Consider the following 18090-nt stretch of genomic DNA (forward strand, 5'->3'; position numbering starts at 1 on the left):
CAGATATTTAAAATAAATACAAAGGTCACTTGTTATTTTAGTAGAAAGAGGTAACTACTAAATTTTTAGACATCCAGCCATTGCACTGAGAGAATATATAAAACCCTTCACAGAGTTCTATAGCTTAGGGTCTAAATATGAATCAACTTGTTTTCTATTGCCCATCAACAAAAACATATCATTCCTATCAGTATACTTACTGCATATTCCCCTAACGGGCAAGTATTTGCCAAGGTGGATTTGGTTAGCTAAATCATAAACTATTTCTAATTATAAACAGACACACAAGAAATCCTACTTGTATTTTGTCTGTATCTAATTCATAAACAATAGATCCAATAGTCTTTAAAGCTCCATAAACCAGTTTTGAATCTGAAACAAATTTTTGCATCCTAGCTATGAAAAGTGGAATACTGGAAATGCTAATATAATTAAATGTGCAGTACTTCAAAGTACCGTCCTCATTCTTGATAGCATGAAATCATTTTACTATGGAATAAGGTATCAAACAATCACTTTACCTTCTTCTTCTTTCAGCAATGTTGATAGCCATCTTGAAACTTTTTCTTTGTGATGAGGCATGATTTGCTGAAGTGAATGGAAGAATAAAGTTGTTCTTGTCAGGCTAGCCATATGATAGCTTTACCTGCCATTCAAATACAGAATTAACGTATGTTTTTTGTAAGCATTGTGGTTTTGTACCAATATGCTTACTTTAACCCTCTTTTTACTATCAGCACTGATTAATATATTTAATTAATGACATACAGGAACAGAATTTAACCCAAGAAGATGTCATTATCATAATATATTAGGGTGCAGAGCACAGTGTCTGGGTTCTAGTTTAAATTAATTTAACAACAATGCATAAAACCAGAAAAGTCCAGATTGCAACAGTAGTCAGTTGTTCACCAGAGTCATTCTTTTAACTGGAGTGACATGTCCAGTAAGAACTTTCAAGTGAGGTTTTCAGCCTGGAGAAGTATACAAAAAATGCCTTAAACTGGTAGTTTGCACAAAATATATTTTGGAAGGTAGAACAGTAGAATAAAAATGTATCAAAGACTCAGTAGGATTTCCTCACAAAGCTCGAGCAGTCCAGTGTTGTGCTCTGATTGAGGTCTGGGTGGCTGAAAAACTGAGAGAGTCGACGGGGAGTTGAGGTCTGTATTGTAATAAAGAAAATGTGAAATGAGGGCAAACTGAAAGGTGAAGTAGGTGAATTGATTTGAAAGAGATAACGATGTCTAGATTGTTAGTGCAGGAGAGAATTGGTTTAGGTGGAGAACTGTGAGAATGACTTGACTTCTGGGCGACAGAGGTTTGACTCGGCTACATAGAATCAACTCAGCACAGGAGTTTGTTAAGGGAAGAATTAGGCATAAAGAAGAGAGAAGCAAACAATAGCAGGGAAAGTACTGGGTAATCTGTGTTGTGGTTGTTGACGTGAATTAATAAAGAAAAATCGGGGAAGGTGGGGAGTAAGAGAATAAATGAGTAGAGTAAGAGTTGAGGAGCACTATGAAAAGTAACAAGCAAGAGACTAAGACAGTTTGGACTGAATGAAGAGAATGTATGTGAAAATGAGGTAAAAAAGGAAGATGGTGGGAAAGAATGAAAAGAAGGAAACATGGAAACACTCTCTCAAGGGATTTGTTTTCCTTTACTGGATTTTGTGCACACAGAAGAGAAGCCATTTCACTAGAATTGATTGGGATTTGCTTTCATTTATTGAAATGGCAACGGTAGCTGAAATAGCAACAAAAGAAGAGGTTCACCGTAGGCATAGAATTTTTACTTAAACACTATGTAGAAGGTATTTTGTCTTTCCTTTGAAAATGAGCCTTGAAAAAAACCCACATAGTTGATTCTGGTATTTTAAGAGATTCTTATTGGGTATAAAGATTCAACTCCACCTAGGATCTTGGTATGACAAGGTCTGGTGCAATAATATCCTGCATTCAGTTGTTACCCCATGTATAGAGCAAAGTAAATGACTGGCAAGAAGAGATTCCTCTACTTGTAAGTCTGACCAGCTTGGTGGTCATTCAGTGTACCTGTTCTCTGGGTACTGGGACAAAACTTTGTCTTTCTTCCTTTAATCCTCAGATCTATAAGCTGCCATTCTCTCTGTCTCATACCCTGGATATATTTTTGCAAAGTGCCTTTTTTCTTCACCTAGCAAATAATTTAACTTCCTTTTACCTAAGGAATGACAAGTTTTCGGAATATCGGCCTTGTTGCAGCCAGACCAAATGATATTCACCAATTGCAGCTAACATGGCTTAACTCACATTTAACTTTCATACTTCTAGTTTTAACTCTTTTCCAGCAGTGTTAAAGATATCCTGAATATACAAGCTGAGCTGAGGGTTAATGAGATTATAGCATCACCAATAATGGGCAACTAAAAGCTAAGCTGTTGAAGTGAATTTTATTCAGAGTATTTGAAGTTCTTTTTACTTAATATTTGTCTGCCTCCAATGAAGAAGATACTTTTGTATTTAACTAAAAATTAAGATTTCCAAAGTGCTGCCATGCATATTTTAGGCTTCTGAGGAATCTTTCAGCATAATTCAGGATGTCTAGATGTAAAATTCAACCTTTTTATTTTAAGTCCTAGAAACTTGGAAAATGCACAAACAAATGTCTTCTATTTTCTGTAACTTCATCATCTGCATACTTTTAAATGAATTTTTGCACATGTAAACATTCAGTAGATTCTAAGGTAATTTATATGTTGATTCTTTTTTTTTTTCCCCATGCTGTGGTATATATACAGTACTCATCCTGAAACCTTAGAATCCATATCTGTATTTCCTCTGTAAGAAACATTACCCTTGTACAGTTCTAAAACTCTGTTGTCTCTATTTATTAGTATCAATATACTGTAAGTGGATATATAAAATAATGAAATGTGCACATGTGGGGCATATGTGCATCCTCACAATATTAAATCTAGATGGCAATTTGAATACTATTTAAAATACAGACATTTGTGATATCATCCATATCAGGCTACAGTGGTCATTCTCAAAGCCTAAGGTATGAACTCTATGGAAAAATACAGGAAACTGAAACACTTGCCTAGGTAAGCTAACCAGCAACTCTTCCAGATGCAATATTATGGTTGATTCTGACCATATTTATATCTCTGATTCTTTGTGGCATCCTGTTAGTCTTTTAGTTGTGTGCGCTGCTCAGTCTATGCACGTTGCATAGCTCAGCCAGGCTTGCCCAGAGCCTCAAAGTCTGCCTGTCAACTCAATTTACCAGTCTCTCTGTTAAATTAAGTCTCATTGAGAGCTTGAGATAGGTGTATTCTCGGTTCAGCAGGCTCTGCAGTGAGTTAATATGCTATTTGTATTGTGTTTGTCTCCAGATGGAATGCCATAGTGTTATACTTAAATCTTGGATAAAACAAATGCATGTTTTAGTTCTCATATAAAATGATAATCAAAAGCTGCAAAGTATAACCATGAAAATAGTAAAATACAAAACAATGTACGTAAGACTTTTTTCCGTTAACCTCCTAGTCTGCATCTGATTACTAACAGTTGTAAAATAATGACATTAGAAATTTTTACATTTGAAAGAGATTGACATCTCTATAGGATTGATAAAAACTTTACTTGTAAGCATGTAGAATGTATTTCTACTTCAATGGCTAAGAAATCTTACAGGGCATTTCCTTTCTTCCTTTCACACTCTTCCCCTGCTCCAGCTCTCTCCCACGGGAGACAGTCCTCCACAAAGTTCTCCAATGTGAGTCCTTCCCATGGGCTGCAGTTCTTCATGAACTGCTCCAGCTTGGGTCCCTTCCCCGGGCTGCAGTCCTTCAGGAGCACGCTGCTCCAGCGTGGGTCCCCTGTGGGGTCACAAGTCCTGCCAGAAAACCTGCTCCGGCGTGGGCTTCTCTCTCCAGGGGTCCACAGATCCTGCCAGGAGCCTGCTCCAGCACAGGCTTCCCAGGGGGCTCACAGCCTCCTTTGGGCACCCACCTGCTCCAGCGTGGGGTCCTCCCCGGGCTGCAGGTGGAGATCTGCTCCACCGTGGACCTCCGTGGGCTGCAGGGGGACAGCCTGCCTCACCAGGGTCTTCACCATGGGCTGCAGGGGAATCTCTGCTCCAACACCTGGAGCATCTCCTCCCCTCCTTCTGCACTGACCTGGGGGTCTGCAGGGCTGTTCTCTCACATGTTCTCACTCCTCTCCTGGCTGTAGTTTCTGTGCTGCTGCAACGTTTTTTCCCTTCTTAAATCTGTTATCCCAGAGGTGTTATCACCACTGTCGCTGATGGTCTCAGCCTTGGCCAGCGGTGGGTCCATCTTGGAGCCAGCTGGCGTTGGCTGTTTTGGACATGGGGGAAGCTTCTAGCAGCTTTTCACAGAAGCCATTCCTATAGCCCCTCCGCTACCAAAACCTTGCCACGCAAACCCAATACGCAGGTATACGTGATTTGTAAAGGAAGCTAAGTGTAGTACTCTTGTTTGCAATTGTCTAGTTACTTCTTTTTACAATGTAAAACAGTTTTTGGCATGATTACTTGAGTAGGATTCTTTTTAAAAAATTGCTCTAGTAATATACCTAATTTAATGAAAAAGGTTTTTATTTTCAATGTATTTTCCTAATTTCTCTATTAAATGAGACTAGGTATGTCTGGACACTTTATTTCCCAATTACCTTTTCTGTCCATAACAATTTGCCCCATTATTCTGCTGGAGCTGACTTTTCCAGAGGAGGAGAGCACAGAAGAGTTTGCAACTCAAACAATCAATAGTTGAGAATGTGCTAAAACTTTGGGATTGTAAGCAAGTGCAGATGGCTAAATGTTTTTGCTGTCCCTACTGTGTGATGGTGTCTGCCTTCCAACGTGTGGGAGCTCTCATGCTTTAAACTACCAAAGCTGTATCTTTCTGTGCCTTTTCAATCAAAATCCTAAATATTAATATGTTTTAAAATGGGCACAGAATTTTCGATATAAAAGGTCCACAAACATACAGAATATTATGTTACATCCTAATACATATTTTCATGTAGCATCCAAGTCATCAAAGAGCACCACGCTGGCAAAAAAAATCAAAGTGAATAATTTTTTTTGATATGAAGATAATTTTTTTCTCAGTATAATTTTTTAAACTATTCAGCAGGTGAGAATCCACTAAATTGTCTCTATAGTGACAGTTACCGGAATGAATACATAATGGTAAATGTGGATGATAAGAGCAATTTATTGCATGGTTGTTCAGGACTGTTCCAGGTACCTCACGGCTTCATGTGTCACATGTACACCCCACACATACCTCTGATATATCTGAATAATGTTCTTTTCACAAAATTTGCCCTTCTTGAGCCAGTTTCCTGCCCACTAAGTTACATTACCTCCTGGTTAGTAGAATCTGATACCAGATTTCATGACAATTATAAACCTAAAGCATTGATACCCACTTAATTACCTTTGTCTGCCATGGCAGTAATGTTGTCCAGGAAAACAAGTTAAACAAGACCACCCTTGCCCAAATCTACATGAATTCCCTGTAATGGAATTGTGGCTTTCAAAGCTTACTTTTTGGCCTACTAAATCCTGCAAAACAGTTTGTAATATTTATTCTACACCTGCACTTAAACTAGCTGATCTATAATTGCTTGTTAAGTTTCTCTTTCTGGAGATTATTTTAAGAAATTGCCAGCTTTAGATATTCACAGTCAAATATCAGCATATGTAGCTGAAGATTGCATAACAGCTAGTTCAGGAGATATATTTTGGAGAACTTACAGGTAGGGGAAGGGAACCATCTGCAGGTCTTCTACAGAAAATAAGTGTACGACCAGAAAGTGTTTTGGAAACTATTCATATAAGCATGTTGTTTTGTAAGAAGCCATCTGGTCAGTCAGAGCAATCTATGTGCAAGTACAGACGAATATGAGAGCTCTGGGATCCATAACCCTTAGTTAACCATTCATGATCTTCAAAACAATGCCTTCGAGGAGACCCCTTTTGATGATGTATTATTCCACCGTGTACAGTGATAGCTCGAGTGCTCCAAAATCTGATCTCTTTGTTTGGAATGGCAGAGTACTGGAAAAGCCCATAACATTTCCAGGAAGAGAAATTTTCAAAGTTACATTCTCCATACAGCTGAAAGCAGATTTCAGGTAGGTAGTGTAGCATGAGGGCTTTGAGTGGATGGGATTGTGGACTTTCTTTATTGAGAAGTTCTCATACCCCAGATCACTTTTAGTGATTTTTTTAAATTAGAATTTGAAATGTACAACTGAAGAGGGAAGTATTTTTTTAAATATATGTTCATAGAATGAATAGAAACTGATTAATGTAACTGAAAAAATCAATCCAAATAATCTCTTATTTATAATATACTTATATTGTATTTATAATATATTTGGAAGTTGCATACCATGCAAACATGGCACTTTAAGAGTTTTTTTGAAGCCATACTATTCCAACAAAGGGTGAGGTTATTTCTACTTCTGACTTCTTTGATGTGTTGAAAGGAACTTAAGGATTTCTGACTTACTTTAACCAGTCTGCATGGCAAAATATATCACTTAAAACTACACTAGCCTGGCCTGGGTGACATGACCTGGACAAAACTCAGTCTGGAGTTCCATGAGAAGTTCAAATCTCTACTTAGAAAAATATTACATAGTCATGAAACTGATAGACACAGTTTATAACAGATAAGTCCAAGTACAAACAACAGTGGCTTAAATTCAGAGTGTATAGAGTGTATGTTCAAGAGAAAGTCTTTGACTTCCCATTTTCAGCTTGAATTCTATTAAAGGGAAAGCTTGATTAAGAGATTTGCCAACAACGCAGACCATCTAAAAAACCACTTTCATTCCAAGACTTTCTAAAACATGGATGAATGGAAGAAATCACAGACCACTAAGTGTGTATTTGATATATAAAGGCAGCACTCTCCAGTGAGAGCAGGATTTAGTGGATTTATTGTTTAGGAACCAGGGTCTGAGTAACATGACCTAACAGGTTAGCTGTATCTCCTTTTAGTCAGGGCAATAGACCTGTGTTCTCTCATTAGTTCCCAAACACCCATTGTCTTATCAGCAAATTGTCTTTCTGATACTCTGTGAAATTGAAAATGGTATTTTTTTCAAGATATCTGATGCAGAAAAACAAAGAACGATTCCTGTAAGTCACTGCATGCTTTCATTTCCTACTGATGAGAGTCACAGTGGGGCACAGCAAGCATCAGTCAAGCACTGTTTGTGTTCTGTAGCGTGTAGATGAGGCCTTTGTGCAGAAGTAATCACTCTAGATTAAGGAGAGGGCCCTTTTCATATTGGATGGTTCTCTGTGACATTTGCAAACATTTTTGGCACAGGATGGCATTTGCAAACAGTTTTGGCATAGTGTATTTATGTAATGCATTGTCAGAAATATCGCAAGCTAAACTCTCAAACATGAGTTTATGATTTTTGCTACAGATCTCCTGAAATGTCACTGTCTCAGTTCAGTTGCCCTTGAGGAATCTGTTAGGGAGGAAAAAAAAAAGGGGGGGGAGTAAGTATTGAAAATACACTGTTCTTTAAATCAGAATGTGTGTGTTTAAATATACGCCCTTATGTAAATTTTACGTAATTACTAGAATGGCAGGTTTTTTAAAAAATTAATTTTCTAATGAAACAACATGACTTTAAAATTTTTCTCTTCATGTAATTGTTAGATTTGGAGTATTGCAAGAAAAACTATGCTGTAATGCTTATTTCACTGGGAAGAAAACCAAAGATTAAGTTTAATTACTTTTCCACAGTGGAAAAGATTTTGAGTCAAAGAGGCTTTGCTGAGAGGTGGATATATAAGCTTTATTCCTTTCTCTTAGCATATGAAACAGTAAGGAATTCTCATGAAAATGTGGTTTAGAAAAATCTGTTTATACATCTTATATTGCAGTCTTCCAGTGCTTATTCATACTCCTTTCTGTGCAACACTGACAGTAATGGATAAATGGATGCATCCATTCAAATACATGAAGCAAATAATCTTCATGAGGGAGGTATCTTTGTACTTGTGCATGTGCTTGGCTTTAATCCAGACCATAACAAGTTTGTTTATGCCTAACTGCACAGTTTTTCAAAAGGAGGTGGGTTATTTCTTTTCCTCATTTGAACTTGTATTGAAAAATATTTCAGCAGCCATCAGTTTCTCATGTGAAAACAGCATGAATTAGCTACAGGCCATCACTGAAATTCAAAACATCCTACAGAAGCTTTGTTCCTTAGTTTTGTTAATCTGCCAGCTATAAACATAGTCCATTCAATTCTGTTGTATTTCAGATGCTATTTTTGTGGTGTATTTTTAATATGTTTGGCACTTCTGTGGTAATAGCAGAATCCATGAACAGTTAGCTGAAGGATTCTAGAATAACTTGGTGTAATTATAGGCACTCATCTATTAATAACAAAAATTAACGGTATGCATGCATACTTCCCTGCCATATCACTTCACGTCATTAACAAATGAGTAAAGAAAGTGATTATTGCTAGTTTTTTGGCAATATTCTTTAGACTGCTTCAGGGGTCTCCAAATACATTCTCTGTAGGTACAAATTAGGCCAAATGTCAGTTCAGAAATGCAAAATTACCCGAACTGTTGAGGTCTGTGCAGAAATAATAGAAGTAGCTTCATTGCACAGATACCCTCTCCATGCTTGTTCCACTTACTGTTTCAGTATGGCCCTGACCCAGGGACAACATGACTGGAGTGCTTTGCATATTTACAACATTGGTCTAAGTATAACATCAGGCTATTGTTGTCTATGATGATGTAGTCAGAATAGCTGCAGATTTCCTAATGCAGATCTGCTTTATAGTGAAATGGGCTTCTTCAGTTTACTCTTGCTAAAATAACCCAATTTTAGACAGAAATTACAGGAAGTATTTGTACTGGGATGGCTGACGTACCCATCTCTGAGAGCAGACCAGAGTAATTCTTCTTCAAATCTTCACATATTAATTACAAAGTCCCCCAGAGTTTGATTACACCAACAGCAGTATGAAGGTTTATTTTTAATTTAAGATTTTAAAAGTGTAACACAATTACACTTAATATTAACAGTTTATTAAATCACATGATATGTAGTAAGGAGAACCACTAATACGTGGGTCTGCAGGGATTGCTGTTCACTGTAGAAAGTGTTAGAAATCTGTGCCTTATAAACAGCTTGCATAAAATTGCTTAATTTTGCAACTGCAAAATGAGCCAAAGAGCCTGTTTCTTACTATTCCGTATCTGTTTTAACTCTGGAATCTTGTTTCTGAAATTTTATTCTAACCTTTAAGAACTCAAATTAAATTCTTTATAAGAGATTTAATTTATTAGTCCTAATACAGTTTCTGGGTAAATCATAAATATACTGAACAGCTCTGAATGTCAGGCTCCTTTAAAAATCTTTCAGTAGAAGACTCCTACATATTAAAAGAGATAAATCCCAAAGCACTAGCTATTGAGAATAGCTAGGTATGACCAAAGGGAAATAAAATGGGGCTGGTTTGCATTGTCAGGCAGACTGAATATTTTATCATATTTTTACTGTTAGCGCTACAGCTGAGTCAAATGTATCTAAATCCTGAAGATGCCCAACCAAATCCAGTGCCCAGCTTTTTATATGTACAGGACAGCTGTATGTATAAGATTAAAAATGCTTCATGTCTGATTGTAGAGCTGTTGTTACTGCAGTCAAGTTGATGTATATCACCTGTGTAGGGCATAAATAGCCTTCACATTGCATCAGCGTAGTCCTTTGCTTCTCAGGCCTGTATAGTAATATCACAAGGAGGAGCTGTAGGCACATGCTGTATATGGTGTCTTCTAAGACTTCTCTCCTGCTGCTTGCAAAGCAGAACAACCCTAACAAAGATGATTCTGCATCATCTTATTGCCTTCAGGTACTGTATACATTCATGTGTAGTATTGACCTGTACATACAGATGCTTCATTGATCTATTTCTAAACCAGGGAGTGATACCTCAGCAGCTTTTTCAGCTACCATTTAGCTCACAATTTATTCAGAGCCATAAAATGTCCTATATCAAGGTTGGCTAGTCTTCCTAACACCAAAATCTTCACGGGGCCGAAAGCCACAAATCTCAAAGAGATAAGGAGAGGAGGAACTTCCCGGGGAGTTCATAGGTGAAAGGTGAAAGTGCTGTTCTTGTGATTCTGGAACTTCCTTATAGGGCAAAATTCAGCTGGGCTACAGAAGCAGATACTTTTGAGTAGCAGCGGCCATTTACAGGCTTCTCTACATAGCTGAGAACTGAGAACATTCAGCAGCTCCCAAGCTGCTGCTGCCCGCTTGCCAGGCATGCAACTCCAGTGCTGGAGTTGCAGTTAAATGGCTGCCAGCAATATGAGAGTCACAGCTGATCACCATTGTCCTAAATTGTTTTTTCTTTAATATTCTGGCAAGGAGCAAGCTTATTGCAAATTTTATTTATTTTTATTTTGAACTCATCGGCAAAGTTGCATCTGCATTAGAGAGGGACCAAGATGATATAGTTTTTAAAGATTCTGAATCTGATGATACCTGGAGAACCGACCCCAAATTTCAGGAGCTCATTGCCCACAATTTACCGCGTGTTTAACTCCCACTGGAGTCAGTAGCAACGTTTGCTTCCTGTTAGCCTAATTTGGAGTCGTAATTTAAAAAAGGATGAGCCTATATTTATCATTGCCATTTTCCTTCTCACAGAGAAAATAATTCAAATCTGACTAAACAGAAAATGTGATTTTGGTTGCTGATTACTGTGGCACCAGTAATCTTCTTTTTGCTGGCCAGCCTGCTGCGTATTTAGTTTCTGTCTAATCCATCAAGAACACTGCATCCCAAGCTGGCTCCCTTAGTCATTTACCAGGCAATGTCGTGACTTCTTTGATTAGCTTCCCTTTCTGTGTTGGACTAAATGTAAACATTAGTCCTTGTCTTCATTACCAAGAACAAAGTCAGCATTTCTCTTGTTATTCTGTTGACAGTACTCAATTCTGTACTTTATTTACATATTTTCCCATCTTGATTACTTTTGTTTATTTAGAGAGTACAGGTTTAATTCCACTATGCCAAGTCTCAGCTCACTCTCTGTGATTATGCTTCCAGGTGCAGGTGCACTATTTTCTATGTGCTACCCAACTCAGTGTGAATTTTTGTTTAGCTTAGGGAAACTAAAAATAATAGGCTAAAATTAAGAACAATCTAAAAGCTCCCAAAGGTTGAGATTAAGACCTATATTTTTGAGGTTTTAGGTCATGGATCACAATTAGTTTCAAGCTTATGGCTGGAGTGCAGTAAGGTGCCCTTAGTATTTAAAAAATAAAAACAAAACCCAGAAAGAGTGATTGCCACAAAGCACTGTTCCTCACTTTTATTATTGCTAACATGTTTTCCAGAAAAGAGCTGTGATTCTGTGGGATTCTAGGAGCAGTTTTTAAGTTTGTCCATTTTTCACATTCATAGCTATTATTGTTAACATGGCATCCATTCAAATCTGGATCTGACCCTGAGAACGGTCATGTAAGCTCTCTTCTGCCTTGTTGCATATGTTAATATCATGCTGTAATCTTCATGAGAAATGAAGATACTTGAGAGAAGCAGCTGATACCTCTTAACTTGATGGAGCAATTAAAACTCAAGCACTTGCTTGGAAGATCAAAACAACATGTTTTGATCACAACTTTTCTTTATCATTCCATTTGCTTTTGTGGTAATTTTAAAAGAAGGGGTTTGTTTTTAAAAATAAAATAATAATGGTAATTGTTTGTGCAGGTTGTTTTTTGTGATGGGCAGTTTACTTGCAAAACTCAAAGCCAAGTTGCATTATTCCCATGGAGACTATTTAAACTATGTTGAAAAGTGTAAATACTAGTGCTTCTGGGCAAATATTCTTGCCTGGCTGAATTTGGAGCAAAGAGTCAAGGAGCATGGTGGGGGAAAAGCCTCTCAACAGGGAAACAGCAGCCGACTAGCTACACCAGGGCCATTACCCCCAGCTCAGAACTAAAGCACCCACAGCTGTTTGCTCCCTGAGCAAATGGAAATGTAGGTGGCAGATTTCCAGAATAGGAGACTGGTAACTGTGCTGCATTACCATGAAGCCGAATTATGTGGTGTTGAAGGTTAAAAGTCAGATATGGTGAATATGCACCATGGTTTTAATTGAAATTAGTCTGACTAAGTACATTAGTGAGTTCAGTATCAGGTAAATGATAGGGATGAATGGGTAGGAAGAAATGTTTTAAGCTTTCAGATTTTTCTTCTCTGTGATATTGGCAAAATTAGGCAAATTAGAGGAGATGGTAAATGTTTTTTTTTCCATTGCTTGGCATGAAAGGTGGTCAACTTTTTGCATTTTTTTGTTCTGTGTAAACTAGAGGCAGGTAGTTCACAAGTGTTAATATATAACTCCTTTCACTGGCTTCTCACACGCTGGTGTCTGAGAACACACTTTCTGTAAACTCTTTCTGTTGTTACTTCCAATGCCAATCGTATTGATTATGGGCTGTTTAAAAGCTAATTTGATAATTAAAGTTGTCTCCATTCCATGTCATTTTTGCGTGCAAACAGCGTGTGAATATGGAGGAGGAAGTGCCTGGCTAGGCACTGTAATGCACTGCTGTCTCTGCACATTGAAATTGCTACTTGTCAGACAAGAGTTCTATTCCTTTTATTTTCACATATATGATGCATTGTGAATCTTGATGCACGTCTTCTGTTTTTAGTTACCTCAATATTTTCAATAAAAATGTATCCTAGATCTGTCTCTGCTTTCCTTAAAGATGATAATTACAGTACTAGCAGGAAAAAATAAATCCAGGTATTCACTGAACACTGTTCTTCTGAAAGCAAATCCTCCATTTTGTTATTATATAAACAACCTTGGAACATGTTCAGCTTCTGAACCATTTGTTCATTAAATTACCTATCACTGAGAAGTTGTAAATTATACTGCTTACACAAATTGAGCTAACCCCCAACAGAGTAGAATGTTGGCGATTTCTAGATGGAAATGGATGGAATAGCCAAACTTACTGCCTTTCAACTAATCATTGAAATACATGAAACAATTATATCCATTATAAAATAGTGTATTATGGTGAAATTTTTCTTATATGTGTGTTCAGTGGTTTCTGGCTTTCTTGTTAGTTGTGAAGGGATCATTTACATGAGTACCATATTTATGCATTATTTTATTCTAGCTGGGGAACCACAAAAGATGGAAAGTAACCATTCCCTAGTGCAGATGTCATTATGCATTAGAAAGCCAAGGAACGAGACTCTAGGTAAAAGTATTGCTCAGACGTAAACTAATGAAAGGTCATTTTTACAGGGTTCTGAGCATTTCCTCAATGAAAATGTATTTCATCCAAAATTAATCATAGGTTTTATTAATTTTATAAATATAACTAATGGATACTAAACATTTACTGTACAGTAACCATCTTGTTATGCCAACTTCAAAGTAAAGTTAGTGGAAGAATTAAAAGATCTGATCATCAGAATTACGTATGGTGTCATGGTTTACAGAAAAATTCAAATATCAATGCAGATGATGTTTGTGAAGAAAATCTTCATGCTGGTAGTGAACTGATTTGTAGCATGAGAATGTTCAAGTTAGGATCATTCAAATTATAACAAATGGAAGCATGATTATGTGTTTGTAATTATTTCACAGCAAGAAGAGATTGAATACATCATTATGAATACTGTGTTCTGTAGAAGTATGTATGTGGGAGTAGAAGGAGCTGTATATTGATCAAACAGTTGGATAGAATATTAGAATTAATGCTTTTCATTTCTTGATCAATTCAGATCTAATTTTGATAGGAAATGATTATTCAGTTTTTAACCTGACAACTTTGCTCTAATAGTATCTTCAGGATTTTCAATGTCGAAGTGTACTGTAGAGGATTATCTTACCCATATCTTTCTGTCTCTTCTGTTAATAGCTGACTATTTAAACATCCCAACTCAGTCATTTATATTAATAGATGGAGATCACTGTTTCTTATTAATAATTATATTTAATTTCTAAAAAATTGGGAGTGATGGCAGGAATGTGGCTGCAATTATTCTTACACTTCAGCAACTAGAAACAAGGATTTTACCCAGATCACTGCAAAGCAGGAGTTACTAGAGTATATAAAATGATTTGAAGAAGTCAGAGTCTTAATTAATAATGCCACTAAACAGGTGTTTTAGCTGATTTTGATTAGCAGAAGGTGCTGAGGTATGTTGTTTTGGCAAGTCAGAATTAGTTCTCATTTGTCTAATAAGGATCTCTTAATATAGTATAGGCATTGTTTAATACTATTTTTTTGAGGAGGCTGCCTGCCTGAATCTAGTTTACCACATTAAATACTGGGGTTATAACCAGGAATTAGATTATTGTAATGACAAACAAAAATATTAATAACACAAGAAACTGGCAAAAAAGTCACCAAATTTATCTGCCACCCAATGCCTTTCTTCATGAGGCATGTTTAATACAACTCAAGCAAAATTAGAATCATGTCTCCAGAGATGCATTTACATGTGAGAGATAGGTAGGTAGGTAGATATGAAATACCTTATCCTGAGCTTTGCTACACTCCCAAGATGTGCTTATTACTTCTGTTCTCCAATCTCTGGCTGGTATGAAAGTATTTCCAATTGCAGACTTGTTATACTACTTTTATAAGAAACTTCTCTCTCTAATTTTATCCTGAAGAGTAGACAATGAGATGGGAATTAAATTTCTTCATGTAAATATTCACAGCATCAGCTAAGAGAATACTGCAGTTCCATATGCTAAGTATGTAAAGAAAAACACACAAAATGTGGTTCACATTTTGATACACAGAGAGCAATAAATGAAAGTTATGAATAAACTAGAAGCTGATTAAAAAGACCAGTTATTTTAAGCTATTTTCTATAGATGCACCTCAGGCAGAACTTGACACCAAGACAAAATCGATGAAACTGAATTGGTATCCAAACAAACACTGGGCAGATCAATCGGGAATGCTTAAAAGCTAAACAATGACCTGGTGGGAAGAGGGAATTGATTGCCTCAGCAGGTTGCTTTTTTCTTCAGAATGGGACAAGGTGAGAATGTAAAAAAGCACTTGGACATTCCACTGCTGAACAGGGTAATACCTGGCAAGCATCCGGCTGCCTGCCAGACTCAGCCTAGAAAATTAAACCCTGTTAAGACTTCAGTGGCTAAAAAGGTAATGGAATTGAAAGAAGAATGTTGTATTAAAACTGAACAGGGGTAACTCAGACAGATGTAGACTTCAAGAGTAAGTGCTTACCACAGGGACTGGGGGTAGCTGTTCTGGAAGAGTTATTCTTGACTAGCTACTCCCTGGTTTAGTTTTACATATTTTAAATCTGTATTTTAATCAGAGTAAAACTATCAACTGTAGGTGAACCCTAACTCAACCCCCAAAAACTAGCCTAGAGACTGTTTTTGCTGAATGAGTCAAAAGAGAGGATGTGCAAACATTGCACGTAGGTATGCTTATTCCTTCCTCCTCAATCCCAAACATAGATTGGCAAAAATAGATTCAGAACAAGTTTCTCCATTTCATCTTCATGTGCATTTGCCAGAAATAGACAGGATCATTTTAAGGTCTTCATACCTCTGCCCAAGAGTTCATGGCATATCTGACCTGTCGAACTGTCATTAGGTTTAAAAAGGTGTCTTCTTTAGTGCCAGAGTCACTGTAAGTATCATTTGACCTCAAGGCCAGAACTAAATTATTAAATCTAGTAACAAGAGACAGAAGAGATAGGAGATTAATCTTTTCCTCCTACTTGATTACTGTGCATTTGGGGGGGTGTGTGGTGTGTGTGTGCTAATTTTTTTCCCAAATTTAGTGGTTAATCTTTCTGGGTGTTATTGGAAAGTCACCATTTTAACTGTAGAGTAAAAAGCAAGAGCTGAAAGACACAAGTGAGATCACAAGTTTTCTCATCAGGTTTTGGAAGAGGGAGGATGGAAAGGGGCTTAAGATAGATACTTTTAAATGTATGACTTTTTTTAATACTCTAAACTTTTTTCCCTATAAAACAACTGTTTCCATGGAAGTTGATCAATTCAGTTTCAGCTCCATTTTCCTTTTTCATGCTGGATGCGTGAAGATCTAATTCCTCAGATGTAAACTGATTTCTGTAAACCTACATAACATAATGATTTGTCTTAGAATTTGGATTGTCATTATAAAAATTAGCTAAGACATTTAAGACAAATTATCTCTAATTTGGTTATTAGATATATCTCGTTCTGGAGTAGCATCATTTAAATTAGCAGAATTACTTGCAATATTTGTCCTTCATTCATAGACATTGGTGTTCATGTAATTATCCTAAGATGATCTTATTACCTTAACCGTGCCTATCAGGGCAGACTGATATTAATTGCTATCTCTTCATTTTAGGGGAATTCATTTTGCACCTTTTGCACTTTTTTCCTTGAATGCCATTTTTCCTCCAGAAGAGAAAGAGTGACTTCCCATTGGGCTGACAGTAATGTCATTTTGTGGACATGCCAGCAGGAGGAGCTTGTGTATTAAAATGTACTTTCAATAAAGCAATCACCAAATTAGAATAATTGCACATAACACTGTGCTTTCTTCTGCAGTGTAAACTACCATGTATCTGTAAAGCAGCCGTCTGTCTCCCTGATAAAGCTAAAGTACTATCAACAGTGACCACCATGTTGGTAAATTAACCTATTTTAGATTGAGAAAAGCCCAATGAGGTGAAAATTTAATTTTATTCCATTGTATATTTGATACTTAGATGATTTATGTTTACATGTTCTGAAAGATACATATTTTAACACAAACTCGCAACCCTCTGAAGCCACTATCCCATGCGCTATTTTACAAGCATTAGAGTATCAACACTGCATCACTGCCATTTTATAAATAGTATAAAAATAATGAGTAATAATATTCCTGTTACTAACTGAAATCCATGCTAATGAGCACAGCTGAAATTGGATTCACATGATCAGAATTCTCTATAGCAACTTAGATAGCATTGCTGAGTTTCAAAATAAGAAAACACAGGAGCAGGGTTGGAAGTCCAATTATCCTTGGCTACCAAGAATTAATAACATATTAAAAATGAATTTTTAGAGTTTTTATTTTAGTGGCAAGAAAAATAAGGAATTAAATATCTAACTTGTTAATCTTATTATTAAAGAAGAGGATGATGTATACCACAGGTATTTTATGCAATTTTTTTCATTTGAAGGACTTCTAGTTACCTAGGAAAACTAAATACTACAATAGGAGTGCAGTGAATCTTAATTTAGAATAATCCTTTATTATTTTAACTAAGGTTATTTTAGACTTTTCTGCTCAGAAATCTAGACAAGTAAAATACACTGCCATTAAAAAATGATAATTTTATTTTCTGTTAATGTTCAGCATCTGAATTGGGCACATTTTTTCTATACTGGTTTTTTATTATCATTTTAGTGAGTAACAGCCAATGTGTGCATTGTAGTTAAAAAGCTAATGGCTACCAGTGATACAGCTGCCTTATCTTGCAGAAGTGCTCTGCTTCCTACAAGTGAATTTTCCACTCAGTCCCAGCACTTGTTAAAGGCTTTTGCTTTGCTAAGATCTCTCCCATGTGGGTGCTCAAAATGCTCGAGTGGAGCCTGAGTGTGCCTATGGCTTTTGAAGGGCTGTCTGACCTGTGAGGAAGGTCACTCTGCAGGAAAAAGGGAACTACACGGAGTAAATTCAGTGATTGTTTTAAAATATAGCTGTCATTGTTTAATCTGGCAAGAACTGCAGATGAGCAATTCCTCCCTTATGGACTTGTTAATGGACTCTGAAGATAGGTATTGTAAGGTTGGGTTTTTTAACTTATAAAAATAATCTTGGCTTTGTACACTGTGTAATTTTATTGCCTAGCTGAGTTGCAAAATGCAAAATTTAGTTTTATTTCTTGATCTGTATGTAAGCAGTATAATTAAAAACCACGTGGAGTCCTCTAAAAGAATGGCAAAAGTACAACGCTATCCCTTTATACTGTAGTTTTCCGAGGAGTCTATA

General features: G+C 36.7%; 1 protein-coding gene across 4 annotated transcripts in view; it reads left to right on the forward strand.

The window, feature by feature from the left end:
• Window positions 1-18090, forward strand: part of SNX29 (sorting nexin 29) — a 144771-nt gene that overhangs the window by 120557 nt on the left and 6124 nt on the right. The window lies entirely within an intron of this gene.

Source organism: Buteo buteo, chromosome 27 (genome assembly GCF_964188355.1).
Source record: "Buteo buteo chromosome 27, bButBut1.hap1.1, whole genome shotgun sequence".
Classification (NCBI taxonomy): domain Eukaryota; kingdom Metazoa; phylum Chordata; class Aves; order Accipitriformes; family Accipitridae; genus Buteo; species Buteo buteo.